Here is a 19,421-nt window from a genome sequence, read left to right as displayed (position 1 = left end):
TGCTTACATATAAAATCCGCGATGGAGTGAAGCCGCGAAAGGCGAAGCGCGATATAGCGAGGGATCACTGTACTGATACATCCAATTACAGCATAATAGCTGAAGCCCATTGTCTTATAAAATTTTAAAAACAGTCTTATTATAAAAGGAACATCACATCACTTTTTTCAGAATTGTATATAGAAATTTGGGGCAATTATTTTTAATGTGGAATTGACCAATCATGAAATTACAAGGAAATCATCAAGACCAAAGAGTACAAATGAAACTGAAACAAATCTCCTTTTGCAGCCTAACCACATACACTAAATCTCAAAGATACTATATTTAAAAAAAAAAAAAAAAAAAAAACACCACCCCCCCATCCAAATCTGTAGCTTATATTAACATGGGCTAAACAGATCACCCCCACATTCTGCAGTTTATATAAAAAAAAAAAAAATACAGGAACCAGAAAAATCCGTGCGCAATAAATCAAGGGCCCTTACCCAGCTCTGAATGTTCCAGCTGCCTTCTCACAAGTATGTAGAGTTTTAAAAAAATGCTTTACTAATATGTGCTGCAGAAATCAATAATTGAACAAAGATCATAAAATGTTGTTTGCTAACTAACTCAAATGATTTTCATTTAAATACTAGCAACAATTCAGATGCAACGGCACAAATTAGAAACGAAATGAAAAAGGACTAGGTGCAGGGCCTAAACAGGTCTACCATCACTGTGGTATTAAATGAAACTAGCCAACCTGCAGCTGTAGCATACGCCGCAAATTTATGTATTGATGGGTGAACACTTCCTGAAAGACACAGTTGTCCAAATGGGGTTGGTTTTGAGGATACGACTCTAGGTGAATGAAAAGATGCAACTCTGGAGAGGGCAACATACAATACAGCGTTTTACACGCTGCATACAGCAAATCACATCCACGACAAATATGATTCTTCTTAGATGGTGCTGTCGCGTCCACCCTCGCTCTCGAAGCATACACACTGCCTGGTCATGTGCCCGCTCGCAAGAGCAACTAACAGACCCGCCCACCAACTGTAAGACCATGGCATACCCCTCAGAAACTGTTTTACACGCCGCACACAGCGATTCACATCCGTGACAAAGATGCCTCTTCTTAGATAGTCCTGCCGCGTCCACCCTCGTTCTCGAAGCACACACACCGCCTGGTCACGGAGACCCGCCCACCAACTCTAAGACCATGGCGTGTAAAACAGTTTGCGATGGTGAACGCGGTCGTGCATCATAACCGAAAAGAATACAGTGGAACCTTGGTTCACGACCATAATTCATTCCAAAACTCTGGTCGTAAACTGATTTGGTTGTGAACCGAAGCAATTTCTCCCATAGGATTGTATGTAAATACAATTAATCAGTTCCAGACTGTACGAACTGTATGTAAATATATATTTTAAGTTAAGCACAAATATAGTTAATTAAACCAGAGAATGCACAGCATAATAGTAAACTAAATGTAAAAACATTGAATAACACTGAGAAAACCTTGAACAACTGAGAAAACTAACACTACAATAGTTTGAGCTATAGCAATACCAACAACTGGCTAAAAACACTTTTCATTTTTTTCCCTTTTCTTAAAACTCATTAAAAAAAAACAAAAAAAAAAAAAACAGTGTGTGTGTAAACAGAAGTGAAAACAAAATTAAGCCCAGTGCATTCTTTAACTGCCTTCCTACCTTATGAGTCCAGCCCCCTCTCTCTCACGCTGCCTGTGTGTGTGCCTCGGTCTCTCTCTCTCTCTGGCGCCGCCTGTCTCTCTCTCTGGCCCTGCCTGTGTGTGCGTCTGTCTCTCGCACGCACGCACGCCTGTGTCTTTCTCTCGCACGCACGCACGCCTGTGTCTTTCTCTCGCACGCACGCACTGTCTGTCTCTGTGTGTGTGTCTCTCTCTCTCTCTCTCTCTCTCTCTCTCTCGTGCGTGCGTCTCTCATGCACGCGCACGCTGTGTGTGTGCGCGCTCATGTGTCTGTCCGTCTCTCTCGTGTGTGTGTGTGTCTCTCTCTGTGTCTGTCTCTCTCTCTCGCACGCGCTACCTGTGTGTGTGTGTGTCTCTCTCTCTCTCTCTCTGGCACTGCCTGTGTGTGCGCAGCTCTCTCTCTCTGGCGCTGCCTCTGTGTGAACCGAGGTTCCGCTGAGGTTGACTAATGAAAAGTCAACGTGGCTCAGAGGTGCACGTGGAGTCTAGCAGAGACGAACGTGAATGACGCCCGGTGTTGTGAGTTGCTGCGTCCGAGTTGGTGGGCGTGGCTCCTTCCTGCGTGCTTTCATGGGTGTCTTGCTTGCTCTGGCGGCGGCTTAGTGATATATTATATTATATTATACACACACACACTTCACGGCATTCGTAGTCTGTGTCACAATCTGATTGTATGGGTGGTTACCTATCAGGTAACGCTTGTGGTTGGCCAGCAATCTGCTAACATCCGCCACAGTGCCCTCAGTTTGTGAGGAGCAGATCATAGAATGGTTGAAATAGTTTTACTGTCAAATAAATGCAAAGAGTACACGACACGTGCTGATGAGCCCACAATGAGGGCGAAACACGTGTCGCGTACTCTTTGCATTTATTTGACAGTAAAACTATTTCAACCATATTAATTTTTATATATATATATGTATATGGAGCGTGAATAATTTTACATCAGTAACTGAGAAAGGGGGTTGTGCAATTGAAGAGAAAAAGACAGATACGTATATTGGGTTTTTTTTTTGTTTGTTTTTTTTTTTTTTAATGGGAGCATCTGGCTTACAATCAGTGGTTATGCACCCTAAGTGGGATGTAATGAACAGAAGGAGGAGTTTTGGGAAAAGCTAGAAATAAAGATAAGAGAAAAAGTTATTTTCACGTGACATTTGAATTTGTTGCACTGGAGACAGGAATAAAAGCTGGGGAGAAGTGCATGGTGGACTTGGGTTTGAAGGAGCATATTTTAAATTTACAAGGAGGCAAGAGTTAAAGATTTTAAATGTCTATTTGCAGAAAAAAGAAAACCACTTGGTAATGTATGGTAGTGGAGGAAAGAGAACACAGATTGATTATGATCAATCACAGGCAGGTGGGTGTTTTTCAGGCAGCTTTGAGGTATATTTGAAGCATTTTACAGGGAAAATATGATTGACAAAATGGTAAAGGAAATGATGTCAGTTGTGAGGTGGTGTTCTAGTGTTGAGACGCGTTTGTTGCGTCTCCAAAATGTCTTATATAACTTCAGCGCTTTTAAAACACACAAGTACAGCTTTAAGTGGTAGTCTCTTCATTATACTAACAGAAGCTTATTCCCACTATCCCCAAAAAAAAAAAAAAAAAAAAAAAAAAAAAAAAAAATTCCATTATTTTGCAAAAAAGAAAAAAAACAAAACCTTGCTATTGTCAATGCAGCATTGTACATGTACATGATCTGGTAATCTAGTGATAGCTAGTAAAGAAAAGGTTAAGCTTATTCAAATCATGCACACTTCACCTCTCCCACAATGAATGTCACTAGACGATCAAAACATGCACAAAACCAGTTTATTTTTTTCTTTCTAATTTCATTGAGCTGCTTAACTCCTGGCTCATAACACAAGAACAGGCATTGACATCCTTTCAAAACACTGTAAAAATACCTCAAAAACCTTTTTTCCCCAGCATTTATTTTTGTAGAACAAGCATTTGGCTGAAAATGCTCGAAAACCTGCATACAGGAGGTTTCTAAACAACTTGCTACTAAAATGCTTACTGTAGCTGTGAACAGTGTCACTTTAAATGCTGGCAAATAATATTACAAACTATACATCAAGCCCATTACAATAACGGGCGCTAGAATAGTAGTGCATAAACATTAGTAGGAACAGTCTATATTAAATGTTGAAGGACCGTCTATTTTCTGTTGCAGTAATACTGGCTTGTATGTGGCTGTAATATGCGTCACTGTATTGTGTGCCTTTAATTTTCTCTCACAGTAATACGTCTCTCCAGCAAGTATTTTAATCTGTGCTGGCGTGCAGCTGATTATTATATGTATGGCATCTCACCAGCAACGGATTTTATGTGCGCGAAAATAAATCTACATTTAAAAGTCATCCTATTGTAATATCATGAACACACTTTATACTTTAACCGGGCCAAGTTTGTTAATCGCAAATCTGACATCCTCAGAGTGAACACTTGCACAACCACAAACACTAATCCCACCTCTTTGGGGAAGCTGGTCTCAGCGTCTCAGTACCCGATTGGATTTTTCATGCGTTATGTTTTAGGTCTTACCTCATTTACTGAAATCCGATTGGATCGGCCGCACGATATTTTATAGGTCCCGCCCTCTCTGTCTTGTGTGGCACATCAGGCGGCCTTTGAAGCATGGCACTGTGCCCCGCGCATGCGTACTTCACCAGAAGACATACACACGGACACATGGACGCACACAGGGATTTTATTAAAGAGGATGGCTTAGGTGCATTCCAGTCTATCGCTACAATGCTATAAATACATTTAGGTGTAAATGAGCCCTAAGATTTCTTAGGCATACATCAAAGCACGACATTATCACTCACCACAACAATGTATACGAAAGCTAGAAATATTACTGGAACTGCAAGCTGCTGTGATTGCAATTCTTTGAATTAAAGATCCCATAATGTGCATGTATACAATAAGACATAAGACACCAAAATCATTGGGAAATCAAAGTCACCACTGCTGCCCTGCGAAAGGAACAAAAACTACTCTGTAAGCTACTTATCAAATAAAAGGCATGAAGTATATCCAAAACACTGCTGTAAACGACAGACTATGACAGAGAAACCATCTTTTAAAATTCATGCTTAAATATACCAAAACTAATAATTTTATCAGGCTCTACGGTTAGAACACGTATCAGCCTATTGTACAATACACATGTACAGTATACATTATAATTTGGCTTTTGATATTGCTTTGTCTGTTTTCGTTATACTAGAAACGAGTTAAAGAAAACCCAGACAATAAAACATCCATGCCAGCCTTTAAAATATCAGAATTAAGTCTGTTTAAAGAGAAATGCATTTGAGACCGTTTGTCACTTGATGGTAATGTCTTAAAAGTAGTGAAAATATTTCATTTTTAATCTCCAGGTATAACTTCCTTTGCAGACCTTGCCAAAAGTTATCTATATACCCTTGGCACCAGTGCACCTGCAGAATGTGTAATTAGTACTGCAGGTGATACAGTCAATTCACTGTTATCAGTGTCTATAAACCACCTGCTGTTCTTAAAGAAATTTTTTTTTTTTTTTTGGTAAAATCTTGAAACCCAGACAGACAGTGAGCATAACAAGAAAAACAACAAAGTTGGGACATAAACAAATTCTGTCAGTAAAGTGCAAACCTAATCAGGTATTTCTTACAGAACTGGGTGAATGTTTGAATTTGTTATACCAAGCACTTATATTTAGGAAATGTTTGCTTTTGTAGTAACCAGGCAGCAAAGGCATTGCAGATTGGTGCTTAGCAATCAACAATGATACCGAGGTACAATGCATAGGATACCTTACATAGTGGAAAAAATTCTAAACTAGAAGCAAATGATGCTTTTGCTTAATACCTTGGTCAAAATTTGGATGTCTGTATATCAGTACAATTTTAAACATAACAGTGTCGTTTGATTAGGTTTGTAAGCAGGCAATAAAAATGTAATTGAAAACTTTGTATATATCTGATTACTGGATCAGAGATAAAATTTATTTATAGGATCAGCACATTATGCAAATTTTCCCCCATATTTTCTGTGGCATAATTTGTAATTTACCTGTTTAGTGATACTGTGTTGTATCATTTGCAAAACAAAGTCTTATATGTACCATGAACATCACTTTGATTTATAATACAAGATTACAAAAAAACAACAAGCACTGTATCCTGTCCGCTTGTCTAATATTAGCAAAAGGGTAAAGGTGATGTTGGGAGAGCTCTAGGCAGCCATTAAGTTTACTTACTGTTTGATGCATCAGTATTGTCCGTGTATTCTGTAAGCTTTTTACTGATATAACCTGCCAAATACTACGACTGTATTATGTACCCTTTCTGGTTATCATTTTTGAGCTCTGCAAGTACAAAAGCTGGTAAGGTCCTTGTTCATAGCAGAAAAGGGGGTGAAGCACCTAGTCTCGGTGTATTCATTCCTTTGGAATTACAAGAGATCATCTATTAAACACTCCACTGTGATGTGACAGTCCAAGGCCAGTCTGGAGCTGGACCTGCTGTCCCCAGTATCTTCCTTCCTGGTTGCCTATAGAGACAAAATACATTTCCCCCTATTGTGCAACTTCATTTTCAGTTCTAATAAAAAAGTCACTTTCTCCTACTGCTGGCCCCATTGTCTCTTATGCACTTCAGACATGGAGAAATGTTGATAAATTGGTGGGTCCACTGCCAAGATGGCACCTCCACACTCTAGAACAAACTTTAGTTTGCAATTCTGCCCTAACTATCAGAGGTCATCCAATTTCTTCCCCCTGGTGTCAGTCTGATATATCTGTGCTTGGAGATGCATTTAAATGAGTCAGAGCTGAATACATTCCTCTCTCTTTGATCCAGGCATCCTATCCCTTCCACTTCCTACTTTTTCCGTTTGCAGCCAAGGTCTGTGCTCAGGACATGTGGAGTCCCCTTCACTTCCCCTGTTCCAATGCATTTCCCGTACTCCTTTACTTTATTCCTTTCCCATAATTGCAAACAAGTATCTGGTCTCCATTCCCTTCTCCATAAAGCTTCCCTCAAAACTCTCCCAATCATGTCTAATAGGCTAACAGATGTTTCCTTATCTGCGTTGTGCTAAAAAAACATCTTTCAAAATATTAAAATTTGTTCTAAAAATCCCAATCACCAGCACATACAAATTAAATTTGTTCACAAACGGTACCCTACTCTCCAGAGATACCATCTAATGGGACTAGAATTAGATCCCATCAGGGGTTTTCAAACTCGGTCTTTGGACCCACTGTTTCAATTGGACTCCTGGGCTAATTACTGTAAGTGAACTGTTATTTCCTAGATTCTGTGTTTTGGGAACAATATAGGAAATTAGAAAACTAAGTTTGGTTAAAAAGAAAAATATTAAAATGTAATAAACAATTATAATGGGAATGTATTTTTTTCTTTTTAACAATATTTTCATCTTGATTTTCATTCTATTTTTCCAGGTGTTGTAATTGTTTAATTAATCCATTATTTACTGATTTGTGCATCTGATGCTAAAGTAGTTGCAGCCTTTCACAATTCAGTTTTGTTTGCCTGGATATCTGCTCTGTTAGTTTTTAATTGTCGTTAAAGACACAATGAAGGGAGCAAACTGTACAGAGAAAGGGCAAAACATAATGAAAATCAACAAAAGAGAGTGAACCTTTTAAATCTGTACCAAAAACAGAAAGATTTCTAAATGTCTTATAAATGTACAAAAATTATGCTGCTGTGCTTTACTGAATGAATGCAGAATAAGAGAAACAAAAATACCAGCTAATTAAGTGAGATAAGGTTTATAAGTAGTTGTCACCGATTAGGAATCTGGCTGGAACAAAAACCAGCAGCCACAGTGGATCCCCAGAACCGACTTTGAAAATCCCTGTCCTTTTGTCACCTCTGTCTTCTTAAAGTCCCTAGGACTTTTCTTCACATGTTCTTAGAATGGCCTCCAGCTGCAGCTCTCTGGAGATATGTAGTGGAATCCCTCTGTACGATTCTTTCTCCATTTCTTTGTCCCCTCTAGTTTGTACATTCCATGCGGCAATGTGGGTTTTCCAATTTCAGCATAATGAATTTCCTATGGCCAGTAATCCACTTCTCACCAGCATCCCCAGGTAGCATGAGTGCATGTTTGTTCCGTATTCGATCAGTTTCATACAAAGGTTTTACGGCCCCTTGGCGGGGTACCAACCATCCTCCTTTTGCAGCAAGGCTTGGGACCATCTATGGCAGTTGATTAAATGATGATGCTATACTACTCTGGCAGCAGAAAACAAGAAGCAGGTGTCAGATTTATGGTGGATAGCTGGGCTAACGGAAGCATAAATCGCTTTACAACCAATATCAGATTCTCTGGCAGTTCTTACCATTGATGGTACCATCAAGACTTGCATTCTATCGGTCTGCACACCAACTGAGACCAGCTCAGATGTACCCATGGTTGATTTCTAAAACAAGCTCCAACAGACAGACATGATTCCGAAGACCGAGCTTGTTGCATTGGCTGGAGATTTCAATGTCCACATTGGTGCAGATCGGTGTGGATGGGAAGAAACAATGGGCCGATTCAGCCACGGTGAGGTCAATGATAATCAATTGCATTTGCTATTCTTTGTCACATCTAACCATCAGATTGTGGGGAATAGCCACTTCCAGCATCCCACCAAACATCAGCTCACATGACGAAACCCATCATTCAAAAATTCGGCCATCTGGACATCTTGATCAGCTCTCGATTCAGATCATCACTCAAGGATGTTTGTGCCATGAGAGGGCCAGATTGTGGATCCAAACACTACATAGTCTGTGCTAAGATACAACTGCGACTCAAAATGGGCAAAGCGCAAGAAATCTCCAACAGCCAAGCTGAACTGGACGTGTCTGAGGGAATCCAGCAATCAAGCAAGAACTCCAAATGACCATATCCAACAAATTTGCAATGCTCGACTATTCGGACAATGTGGATGGAAAACAAAAGCAGATATCAGAATCTATCCTGGAATGTGTGCCCAGTACAAGTACAACTTTGTGACCGATTTGATATTTGCAGATGACAGCACCATTTTCACTGACATTGACACCAAGGCCACCAATATCCTCCACGACATCACCCATACCGACCAGTCAAATGGTCTAAAGATCAATGCATACAAGACCAAAGCTCTGAAAACTGATGGATAACAGGCCAACGTTCACCTTGATAGGGTCCAAATTGAACAAGTACAAAAATTCAACTATTTGGAGGTCACTGATCCAAGAGAAGAAAGAGGCATCCAACACCGAAGTCCACAGCTGGATGAACAAGGCAACAATCACATTCACCTCGCTCAAGTGGTGTCTGTGGAGTAAGCCCAACATCTCCCTCAAGACTAAAATCCGCCTCTTCCGTACACTAATCCTGCTGATTCTCCTCTATGGATCCGAAACCTGCTCAAACAAGACTTGAACAACCTCGAGGCCTTCCAAACCCAATGCCTGCAGCAGATCCTGGGCGTACCCTTCCTTCTTCAAAATGAAATCATACGGACAAGCTGCAACCACCAACCAACAGTTGAAGAGGAAACACAACTGAAAAGGCCGAGATGGTTCAGCCACATCTAAGCTACTCTGGTGGAAACACCCGGAGGATTGGAAGGTTCAAAGAATGGCACCTAAAAAGACAAGGTCCAAACAAATTGAGGAGGATAAAACCAGCAACTCAGCCTCAGTGATGCCAAAGCCATAGCCACGGACCAAATAGCATGGTAAGGCATTATACACACAATCCAAAATCCCGAGGCACCTACAGCAGTGTATGGGCTTTGGAGGAAACCTTGTCCTATCACCAGTTAAGGATCACAGAGAGAGAGAGAGAGAAAAAAACTCACTCCCAGCAGAGATTGTTAATAACTGCAACCATTGCCATAGTCTCTCCTGCTATCTATAAGTCTTCATTTTATAATCTTGTCCTTCTTAAACTTTCTGCATGTACAACATTCCTCATTTTTTATTTGTTTTTTCTCTTTTTGTTTACTAATTTTAGCTTTCCTGCGTGGTGTGCGTATCAGTTTACTCTGCGACTTTTTTCCCTTTTTTGTGTTTTTGTTTAAATAGCAATCTCATATGCGGCAGGGTGCTGTTGCGTTTGTTCTTATATAGCTCAAAATTAGTTATTTATGTTGGTTTTCTTTGGCTGTATTCCTTTCACGTTAAATAAAAAATAAAATGGACACTGAATCACTTTATACCAACATACCTCAAAAAGTATCTCCTGCCACTGTCTCTTAACTATAGGTCAGCATTTATTCCTAGTTATATTGATTTTAAAAATTTTCAATTAACTATTATGGCCATGAATGGATTTTTTTTTCCACACATTTGAAGGCAAAATAATATCAACATAGGGGAGCAGCAATGGGTACAGCTGTCAGCCCTAGCATTGCAAACCTGTATGGCTTCCATTCCAAGGAATCCAACCAGTTTCTATAATTCATTTCTTTTTGGGTACATTTCATTGATAGTGTCTTCCTAATCTTGTTAGGTACAACAGATGAACTTTGATGTTCCATACATTTAAAATGAAATGTGACAGTAACCTAAGATTCACACTTAAATACAATGATTCCACTACAGTAATCCCTCCTCCATCGCGGGGGTTGCGTTCCAGAGCCACCCGCGAAATAAGAAAATCCGCGAAGTAGAAACCATATGTTTATATGGTTATTTTTATATTGTCATGCTTGGGTCACAGATTTGCGCAGAAACACAGGAGGTTGTAGAGAGAAAGGAACGTTATTCAAACACTGCAAACAAACATTTGTCTCTTTTTCAAAAGTTTAAACTGTGCTCCATGACAAGACAGAGAGGACAGTTCTGTCTCACAATTAAAAGAATGCAAACATATCTTCCTCTTCAAAGGAGTGCATGTCAGGAGCACAGAATGTTACATAGATTGTTTTCTCTATCTCTAGCAAACAAATCAATAGGGCTGTTTGGCTTTTAAGTATACGAAGCACCGCGGCACAAAGCTGTTGAAGGAGGCAGCTCACACCCCCTCTGTCAGGAGCAGGGAGAGAGAAAGAGAGACAGTTTGTTTTTCAGTCAAAAATCAATACGTGCCCTTCAAGCTTTTAAGTATGCGAAGCACCGTGCAGCATGTCGTTTCAGGAAGCAGCGGCACAAAAGATAGCAACGTGAAGATAATCTTTCAGCATTTTTAGACGAGCGTCCATATCGTCTAGGTGTGCAAACAACCCCCCTACTCAATCCCCCTACGTCAGGATCAGAGAAAGTCATCGCAAGAGAAAAGTAAGCAATCTAGCTTCTCAGCCATCTGCCAATAGCGTCCCTTGTATGAAATCAACTGGGCAAACCAACTGAGGAAGCATGTACCAGAAATTAAAAGACCCATTGTCCGCAGAAATCCGCGAACCAGCAAAAAATCCGCGATATATATTTAAATATGCTTACATATAAAATCCGCGATGGAGTAAAGCCACGAAAGGCGAAGCGCGATATAGCGAGGGATCACTGTATTCACTATTTGAACATATCTGACTAAATTAGATAGTAAATTCTAATTTTCTTTATACTAGAAAACTGCAGACAGGGACACACTTTTGCCCGCTCTCTGATTAATAGACTCCAGTTACTCAATTATTTCATTTGCATAGCATCTGCTTGAATACTTATGACCATGTATTAAAATCAAAATTTTACCCAAAAAAAAAAAAAAGACATTGATGGGAGCTATTAACACATTTGTATAAAAACTGCAAATAAAAGACACTTACATACACAGAGATTTTCTTTTACAGTCTTTTCCTAAGAGAAGGTCAGACAAATTAATATGCATTCTCACTCACACCTAGCAAACAAGATTAAGAGAAGTATTTTAAAGTACTGACATATATTACAATTAGTACCTCGTTTTCAATGACACACTTTATTTGCCTTTCCCTACAACAAAAATATACAGGATTGAGTAGTCAAAATATCAAGCTTTGATCGTGACATCATGCTTGGAACAAAACTGGATTTTTTCCCCTGTGTATAAACAGCACTTGCTGAAGTAATCTTTTTAAAGGCGACGGTCTTACCATCTGTGGTACACACTTAACATTAACAAATTGCAAAATGAAAGGAGCAATTTACATGTCGTTTTGCCCTTGCACATATTTTTACTTTGGTAAAAATCAACACTGCATATGGAGCAGGATCTTGGAACATAAAAGCATTATACATATATATATATATATACACAGTGGTGTGAAAAACTATTTGCCCCCTTCCTGATTTCTTATTCTTTTGCATGTTTGTCACACAAAATGTTTCTGATCATCAAACACATTTAACCATTAGTCAAATATAACACAAGTAAACACAAAATGAAGTTTGTAAATGGTGGTTTTTATTATTTAGGGAGAAAAAAAAATCCAAACCTACATGGCCCTGTGTGAAAAAGTAATTGCCCCCTGAACCTAATAACTGGTTGGGCCACCCTTAGCAGCAATAACTGCAATCAAGCATTTGCGATAACTTGCAATGAGTCTTTTACAGCGCTCTGGAGGAATTTTGGCCCACTCATCTTTGCAAAATTGTTGTAATTCAGCTTTATTTGAGGGTTTTCTAGCATGAACCGCCTTTTTAAGATCATGCCATAGCATCTCAATTGGATTCAGGTCAGGACTTTGACTAGGCCACTCCAAAGTCTTCATTTTGTTTTTCTTCAGCCATTCAGAGGTGGATTTGCTGGTGTGTTTTGGGTCATTGTCCTGTTGCAGCACCCCAAGATCACTTCAGCTTGAGTTGACGAACAGATGGCCGGACATTCTCCTTCAGGATTTTTTGGTAGACAGTAGAATTCATGGTTCCATCTATCACAGCAAGCCTTCCAGGTCCTGAAGCAGCAAAACAACCCCAGACCATCACACTACCACCACCATATTTTACTGTTGGTATGATGTTCTTTTTCTGAAATGCTGTGTTCCTTTTACGCCAGATGTAACGGGACATTTGCCTTCCAAAAAGTTCAACTTTTGTCTCATCAGTCCACAAGGTATTTTCCCAAAAGTCTTGGCAATCGTTGAGATGTTTCTTAGCAAAATTGAGACGAGCCCTAATGTTCTTTTTGCTTAACAGTGGTTTGCGTCTTGGAAATCTGCCATGCAGGCCGTTTTTGCCCAGTCTCTTTCTTATGGTGGAGTCGTGAACACTGACCTTAATTGAGGCAAGTGAGGCCTGCAGTTCTTTAGACGTTGTCCTGGGGTCTTTTGTGACCTCTTGGATGAGTCGTCTCTGCGCTCTTGGGGTAATTTTGGTCGGCCGGCCACTCCTGGGAAGGTTCACCACTGTTCCATGTTTTTGCCATTTGTGGATAATGGCTCTCACTGTGGTTCGCTGGAGTCCCAAAGCTTTAGAAATGGCTTTATAACCTTTACCAGACTGATAGATCTCAATTACTTCTGTTCTCATTTGTTCCTGAATTTCTTTGGATCTTGGCATGATGTCTAGCTTTTGAGGTGCTTTTGGTCTACTTCTCTGTGTCAGGCAGCTCCTATTTAAGTGATTTCTTGATTGAAACAGGTGTGGCAGTAATCAGGCCTGGGGGTGGCTACGGAAATTGAACTCAGGTGTGATACACCACAGTTAGGTTATTTTTTAACAAGGGGGCAATTACTTTTTCACACAGGGCCATGTAGGTTTGGATTTTTTTTCTCCCTAAATAATAAAAACCACCATTTACAAACTGCATTTTGTGTTTACTTGTGTTATATTTGACTAATGGTTAAATGTGTTTGATGATCAGAAACATTTTGTGTGACAAACATGCAAAAGAATAAGAAATCAGGAAGGGGGCAAATAGTTTTTCACACCACTGTATATATATATATATATATATATATATATATATACACACACACACACACACACACACACTCTCCATCTCTCTGAAAAGCACCCTGACACTTAAAAGATAAAATGCACACCAAAGAACAGCTGAAGTACTTAGTTATTGAAATGGTTATACCGCATCCCAGAGGAGGAGATAATTTATTAGAAAGACAGGTATACTGGATTTACAAATTGGGAAAAGTTACTCCAGGTGGGCTAATGACCTCTGAACTAAATTGTTATCTCCGACTCTTTGGTAAAAGTAAACGCAGCTCTTGTGAATCCAAGTTTGGTTTATTCATTAGGATGTATTACAATTGTGTACTTTTCACTTATTGTTTCTCATCATTTTGATTTTAATATAAAATTAATCATCTTTATAGCAGTAATCTACGTTTAAAATACTGATGACCAACCAAGGTAGTGCCAACCTGTGTACACTTGGTAAGTTGTCATTTTGTGAGCATTACTTTTACTGCACCAAAATTTTAAATTACAAATTGTAACTTAGTAATACTGTATTGATGTTAATTACACGCAGCTATATCCTAAACAGGATTCTGAAGCCACTTAGCGCACTAATGAAGGACTGACATTGTACAAAACGTGCCGGCGAGGCAAAGCTCCAATGTTAATTTTGGGGACTATTTCAAGTATCTGCATCTGATCAAGGCTACACACAGTGGATATGCTGCACCTGTGGAACTTTTGATATTGTCTGAGGGTTTTGGACTGCTGCCCCTTATTTTGTGTTTAAATTTTTGTAATTGGTTTATATAACAAACTGTATAAATGTATTAATTTAAAAATGTTTTGGATTTCTGTCTGTTTTGCACAGTTTTTTTTTTTTTTTTTTTTTTTTTTAACACCACTAAAATTGAACTGCTTGGGTGAATACAATTGGGAAATTTAAATACAAAATCAAGTTTCAAGTATTATTACCTAGCATATGGTTAGAGGTATGTAACAAAAGGGTAAAATGTTGGAAACCGCAAATTTGAAAGTGTTTAAAATTTTGTGTTCACCTTTTTCATCTGTTAATGTGGAAAAAGATATGAAGTAAACATCTTCTACATAATAAAAAACAATAAGGTCTGTATGTGTCCTATCCCTTGGCGAAATATTACTGGTCAGTTTGACTTTGTTGATGGGACCGAGAGGAAGTGCAAGTATTAGACACACAAGAAGGAGAAACCACATAGGAGGCATGCTGAGAGCGGTGCCTTCAAAGACAGCAAGTATAAATGTGGTCAAGAAGCGAGAAAATTGCCTCGAAAATAATGACAGCCTGTGATGCAGGCTTTACAGAAACATGCTCAAGAGAGAGACCAGTGAAAAGAGGTTCCGATACTTGCAAATACAAAGAAAGGCACTGACAGTACACGAAAGGGAAAAGATAGAATGATTCAAAAATATTTGCTATTACCTGCCCTTGACAGGTAGTGTGCCTAGTTTAACATAAAACTAATCAAATAAAGTTATTTACATTAGCTGTTCTAACCAGGAACATACTGAACATCATTATAGCAAACAATGCCTAGGTCAATTATGTAGTGTCTTACAATAGCAACCATGAAAACTGCACCATCATGAATGTAACATTCAACGCCCACCAAATATAAACAATGGTTACAAGCACTTGTATAAAATGACTGAAGACTCAGTGTAAAGGAGGTCATGGCATGGCTCAAGTTATTGCTAGATGATTTTGTAAAAAATAAAAAAAATCAAATCAAAACAACATTTTTTCACAAAACGTAAAGCCTAAAAAATGAAAAACAGCAATTTTTCAATAGCTATCAGACTTCAGGAGAAGATGGATCATTGGCATACATGAAGCTAGCATGTCAGAAATGTTAAAGAAACAAACAAATAGAATAACTCCTGCGTGCAATATGTCTTGCACCAGTGAGAACCTGAAAGCATACATACTTTTGGAAATAGACAGGACCATCCAGAAGGGTATGGAAGACTTATTTTATGCCAGAAAATGACCACATATCACAGAGCAAACACTGCACAAATCTGTTAATAGGTAACACTGAGTGTTAAATGACAGACCATCAGCTACACTGTGCAATGTTAACCACCTGACCGGACTTCAAATGTGATTTTTCCCTCAGAAGAAATGGCATGCAGACACATACCTCTGCCATCAAAGAAAAAAAAATCTGAAACACAACTACTAAATAGCCATCCCATCAAGGTTCAGTGAACTGAATTCAATCCTACATGTATTTTACCACTCATGCAGCCATAACCGAGGCTCAAAGGCACTTACTGATTCAATGCCAGACTGCATTCAAGAGTTTCATTTACCTAGTGATAAATACTATTATTAATTAACGAATGATTATTATTACAATCGAAAAAACTATCAAGTATGTCCTAGTGCATTTGTGACAAACTGAGGATCCAGTGGGTCAAAAAAAAAAAAAAAAAAAAAAAAAAAAAAAGGAAAAAAAATTCTATGTAATGCATCCTTTCCATGTGCTGTTATGTCTGTCTTGATGATTTGGGTAACTTTCATACTATGTGCAGTAATTAAGAACTGTGTATTTTACTCAAGCTCTTAGCCAGTGTCACAGACCATCCAGAGTAATTTGGTCTTCCTTTCTTCTTGACTGAAGTAAGCTAGTGTTTGACACAGGGTTTGGAAAACTGCTCAACTGATGGACCTTCTGTGCTGATTGTGACTACAGTATACCCTGCAAGGTTGAAACATTGAATGAGTTTCGCACTTTTGATTTTATTCTTTTCTGTACTGAAAAGCCCTGTTTACAGCGAGTTGCTGAAATAGGCAGAACAAGCATGATCTCAACAACATGTAGAATATAGCGTAAATCTGTGCAATAAAACGCTTCCGTCAGTAAGACTTCCACAAACTTTTATAAGATGTCTCAGAATTGGCCTTTAATCAGAATTTTTTAGTAATCTCCATTCCATTTGTACAGCCTTGACATCAAATGCATTCTTCAACAAGTCTTCATCATACCAGTTAAAGTGTCAGTCTAATTTTCGCCAAAATGTGGTTAAATCATCTGTCCATGAATCAGGATAGTAGATTGAAAAGCAACTAATGATCTCAGACCTATGTGAGCTTCCTTGCGGTGTACTACCTCTCATATTGACTGTAACCTCCACTGTTTTCTCAACATGCAACTTAAAAGTTTCTCTCTAAAGATGGTGAGACTTGCGCCTTTGAATTGAATATTCTCAGGTAAATTTCAAACCTTCCTTTTATTTTGATGACTGGTTGCATCATAAATCGGCCATTCATTAAATATTCCGATAAAAGGGTAACCAGCCTTTTTGCTGAAATTCACCTTTTGGAATACACGGCCACTACACCACATACATAGAAATATTTTTCACACTCCTCCAAGTTTGACATCATTTCTGGCACACGTCCTTCGCATGCAGTGCAGATGCGTTAAGTGTACAAAACAGACTTTAGAGGAATGCGCCTCATAGACATCTAAGGGGGAGCCCATACCGACACATATGTTAACGGCACATCCACTCAACAATACCAAAAAAATGGCCTTTTGCATTTGCTACAATACAATTTGCTTAAAGTTTCAATGATTTCATTCACCACTGGTAAAATAAGTAAAAATGATAATCACCAAAGCCCATTTTTGGATGCATTTGTGATCATTTTAGTCACAGTCTGGAGCCCTGCATCGGACAACCTGTACAGCATTTTAAAAAGGCTGTGTGTAAATAATCATTTATAAAAAACTTGATTGCATATTATAATAAGTATGGTCTCTAATGCTCAATGTGATTTCTGTTATTGCAAAAATATCACATTTGAAAGCTGCAATATACAACTATAACTTAATACTACTATTAATTAATAATACCATTGTAATAAATACAATTGATGATATTACTGTTTCATCTCCATCATTTTCTGCTGGTGGATAATTTCAATACCATTGCATTTATGTTTGTTCAGTGCTTTTCACAGCCCTGCATGAATTTAGTTAATTCAGAGAATGCATACATGGAGATGTATTCCCAAACACTATAACCAGTACATAATTTAAAAGTATTTTACCTGGCATTCTGCACATTATATGGTCCTAGTTATTTACCCATAATGCCTATATTTGCAATACATTGTAAACTCTTCACCAAACAAGCACACACTTTATAGGAACATTAATGATTTACATGTAACCCAAAAGAGCATCAGATGTTGTCTTCATCAGTTTCATAAAGTACATTTTTACTCCATTAATTACTTTGTTAATCCACTGCCTTTAACAAGTATATGTCAATGATTGCAAAAGACTGTTAATCGGGTGTATGGGTGATGAGATGGAGAAGGTGCTATCAAATTTGAGCAAGAAGAACCACGTTTAAGGATGAGTAAGGCTGTTAAAGAGGTTAAAGAAAAATGACAAAGAAAGGATGTAAAGAAGCAGATACAAAATTAGAATGCAGGGTAAACTGAATAAGCCACACACAGGATTTAAGTAGTACAGCAAAGGCAATAAATGTTACTGAATATATAAATTCTATATTTAGTTAGTACTGCATATATAAGGGCAGACTAACATTCTTTTTTTAAAAATGTTTAAAACAACCTTAGGGCTTTCATGTTGAGATTTTGATTAGATAATAGGTGTGAAAATGAAAATTGTCCTGTTGATAACTGAAAAAAGTTTGGTTTATTATCGTTTGACTGAAAGGTAACGTGTACCCCTTTGTGTAACTTGCCATTGTGCTTTAACTGACAGCGTATTTTTTTTTTTTTAATCTGGCCTTTTCACATTCCTCAAAGCCAAGAGTTTAAAACTAGTGTTTTGAAATTAGGTTTTAATACAAGTGCATATAAATAAATGCAAAAATATTTCAAAGTTTCACTTTTATTTCAGTCTTCGTTTGGGAAAAGAAAAAAAGTTAGTCAAACTTAAAAACTGCATGAGAAATACAAACAATATGACGTGGTAGCTTTAGTTTCTCACCGCTTTTTACATTATACTAACGACTATAACAACTTTAACATTATTTTTTTCTGAACTTTATTTTCTTTATGGATCATGTTGGAAGTGAAATATATAACACTACATTTCTATTAACTGTAATTTACATTCTAACCGGTGAAAATATGAATATAGCATTTCTAAATCGGTGAAAAGGAAACAAAGAAATACTTCTTCCACATCACAACAACCATATGACACACAGGTACTTACTGTTATAAGATTGTTTTAAAAAATGTCAAGGAGAAAGAGAGCGGATTAATGACGATAGTGCAACTCCTGTTTTTGTACACTCTCTTCGACTTCAGAACACCTGAAGACAGTGGTATATCAGAGCGTCAGTTCTTCTTACTTTCAATAAAACTGACCCACGTGTATGAATAAATGTACTATTTAAAAAAAAACAAACACTAATAGTAGTTGTAGATAAACAAACCTATGTAAAAACGGTTCAGCAATTCTTAGTTATTTCAAAGATAAAGCAAACAACCAATTCTAGCTATTACGTTATATCCGTTTCCGGGTTCACGCCTTTGCACGTCACCCTGTAACTCAGAAAGACGCAGTTTGGTGTTACAAACACGTGCTTCTGTTTTGGTAAATAGTTTCACTGAATGACTGATGTAATCATGTTTAAAACCGATGCAGTTAATACAAAAACTGGATCAATTTGGTAATTCTGAAAGCGCAAAAACATGAAAGTATAGATCAATCAATTGAATAAATACGAAGGTACAACTAACAGTCGCAAACTTTATGCCAGTGATACGCTGCAAGACATTTGTTTCGTAAAACCTCAATCAGGAGATTCGTCGACAATTTTTTGTT

The 19,421-nt window shown here is 38.1% G+C and overlaps 1 protein-coding gene across 2 annotated transcripts in view; it reads right to left on the bottom strand.

Annotated features, from left to right (window-relative positions):
- fam120b (family with sequence similarity 120B) overlaps nt 1-19,118 on the bottom strand; it is a 318,887-nt gene extending 299,769 nt beyond the window's left edge. Inside the window, exon 1 of one of the 2 annotated variants that reach the window (XM_051924265.1) lies at nt 19,100-19,118. The gene's annotated coding sequence lies outside the window, so the exon portion shown is untranslated. The other variant, XM_051924264.1, reaches the window with a different exon arrangement.
- Between the last annotated feature and the right edge of the window lie 303 nt (nt 19,119-19,421).

The sequence above is a fragment of the Erpetoichthys calabaricus genome, chromosome 3, assembly GCF_900747795.2.
Source record: "Erpetoichthys calabaricus chromosome 3, fErpCal1.3, whole genome shotgun sequence".
Lineage (NCBI taxonomy): Eukaryota > Metazoa > Chordata > Cladistia > Polypteriformes > Polypteridae > Erpetoichthys > Erpetoichthys calabaricus.
The sequence above is the reverse complement of the archived record's forward strand: the minus strand, read 5'-3'. Positions and strand labels throughout refer to the sequence as shown.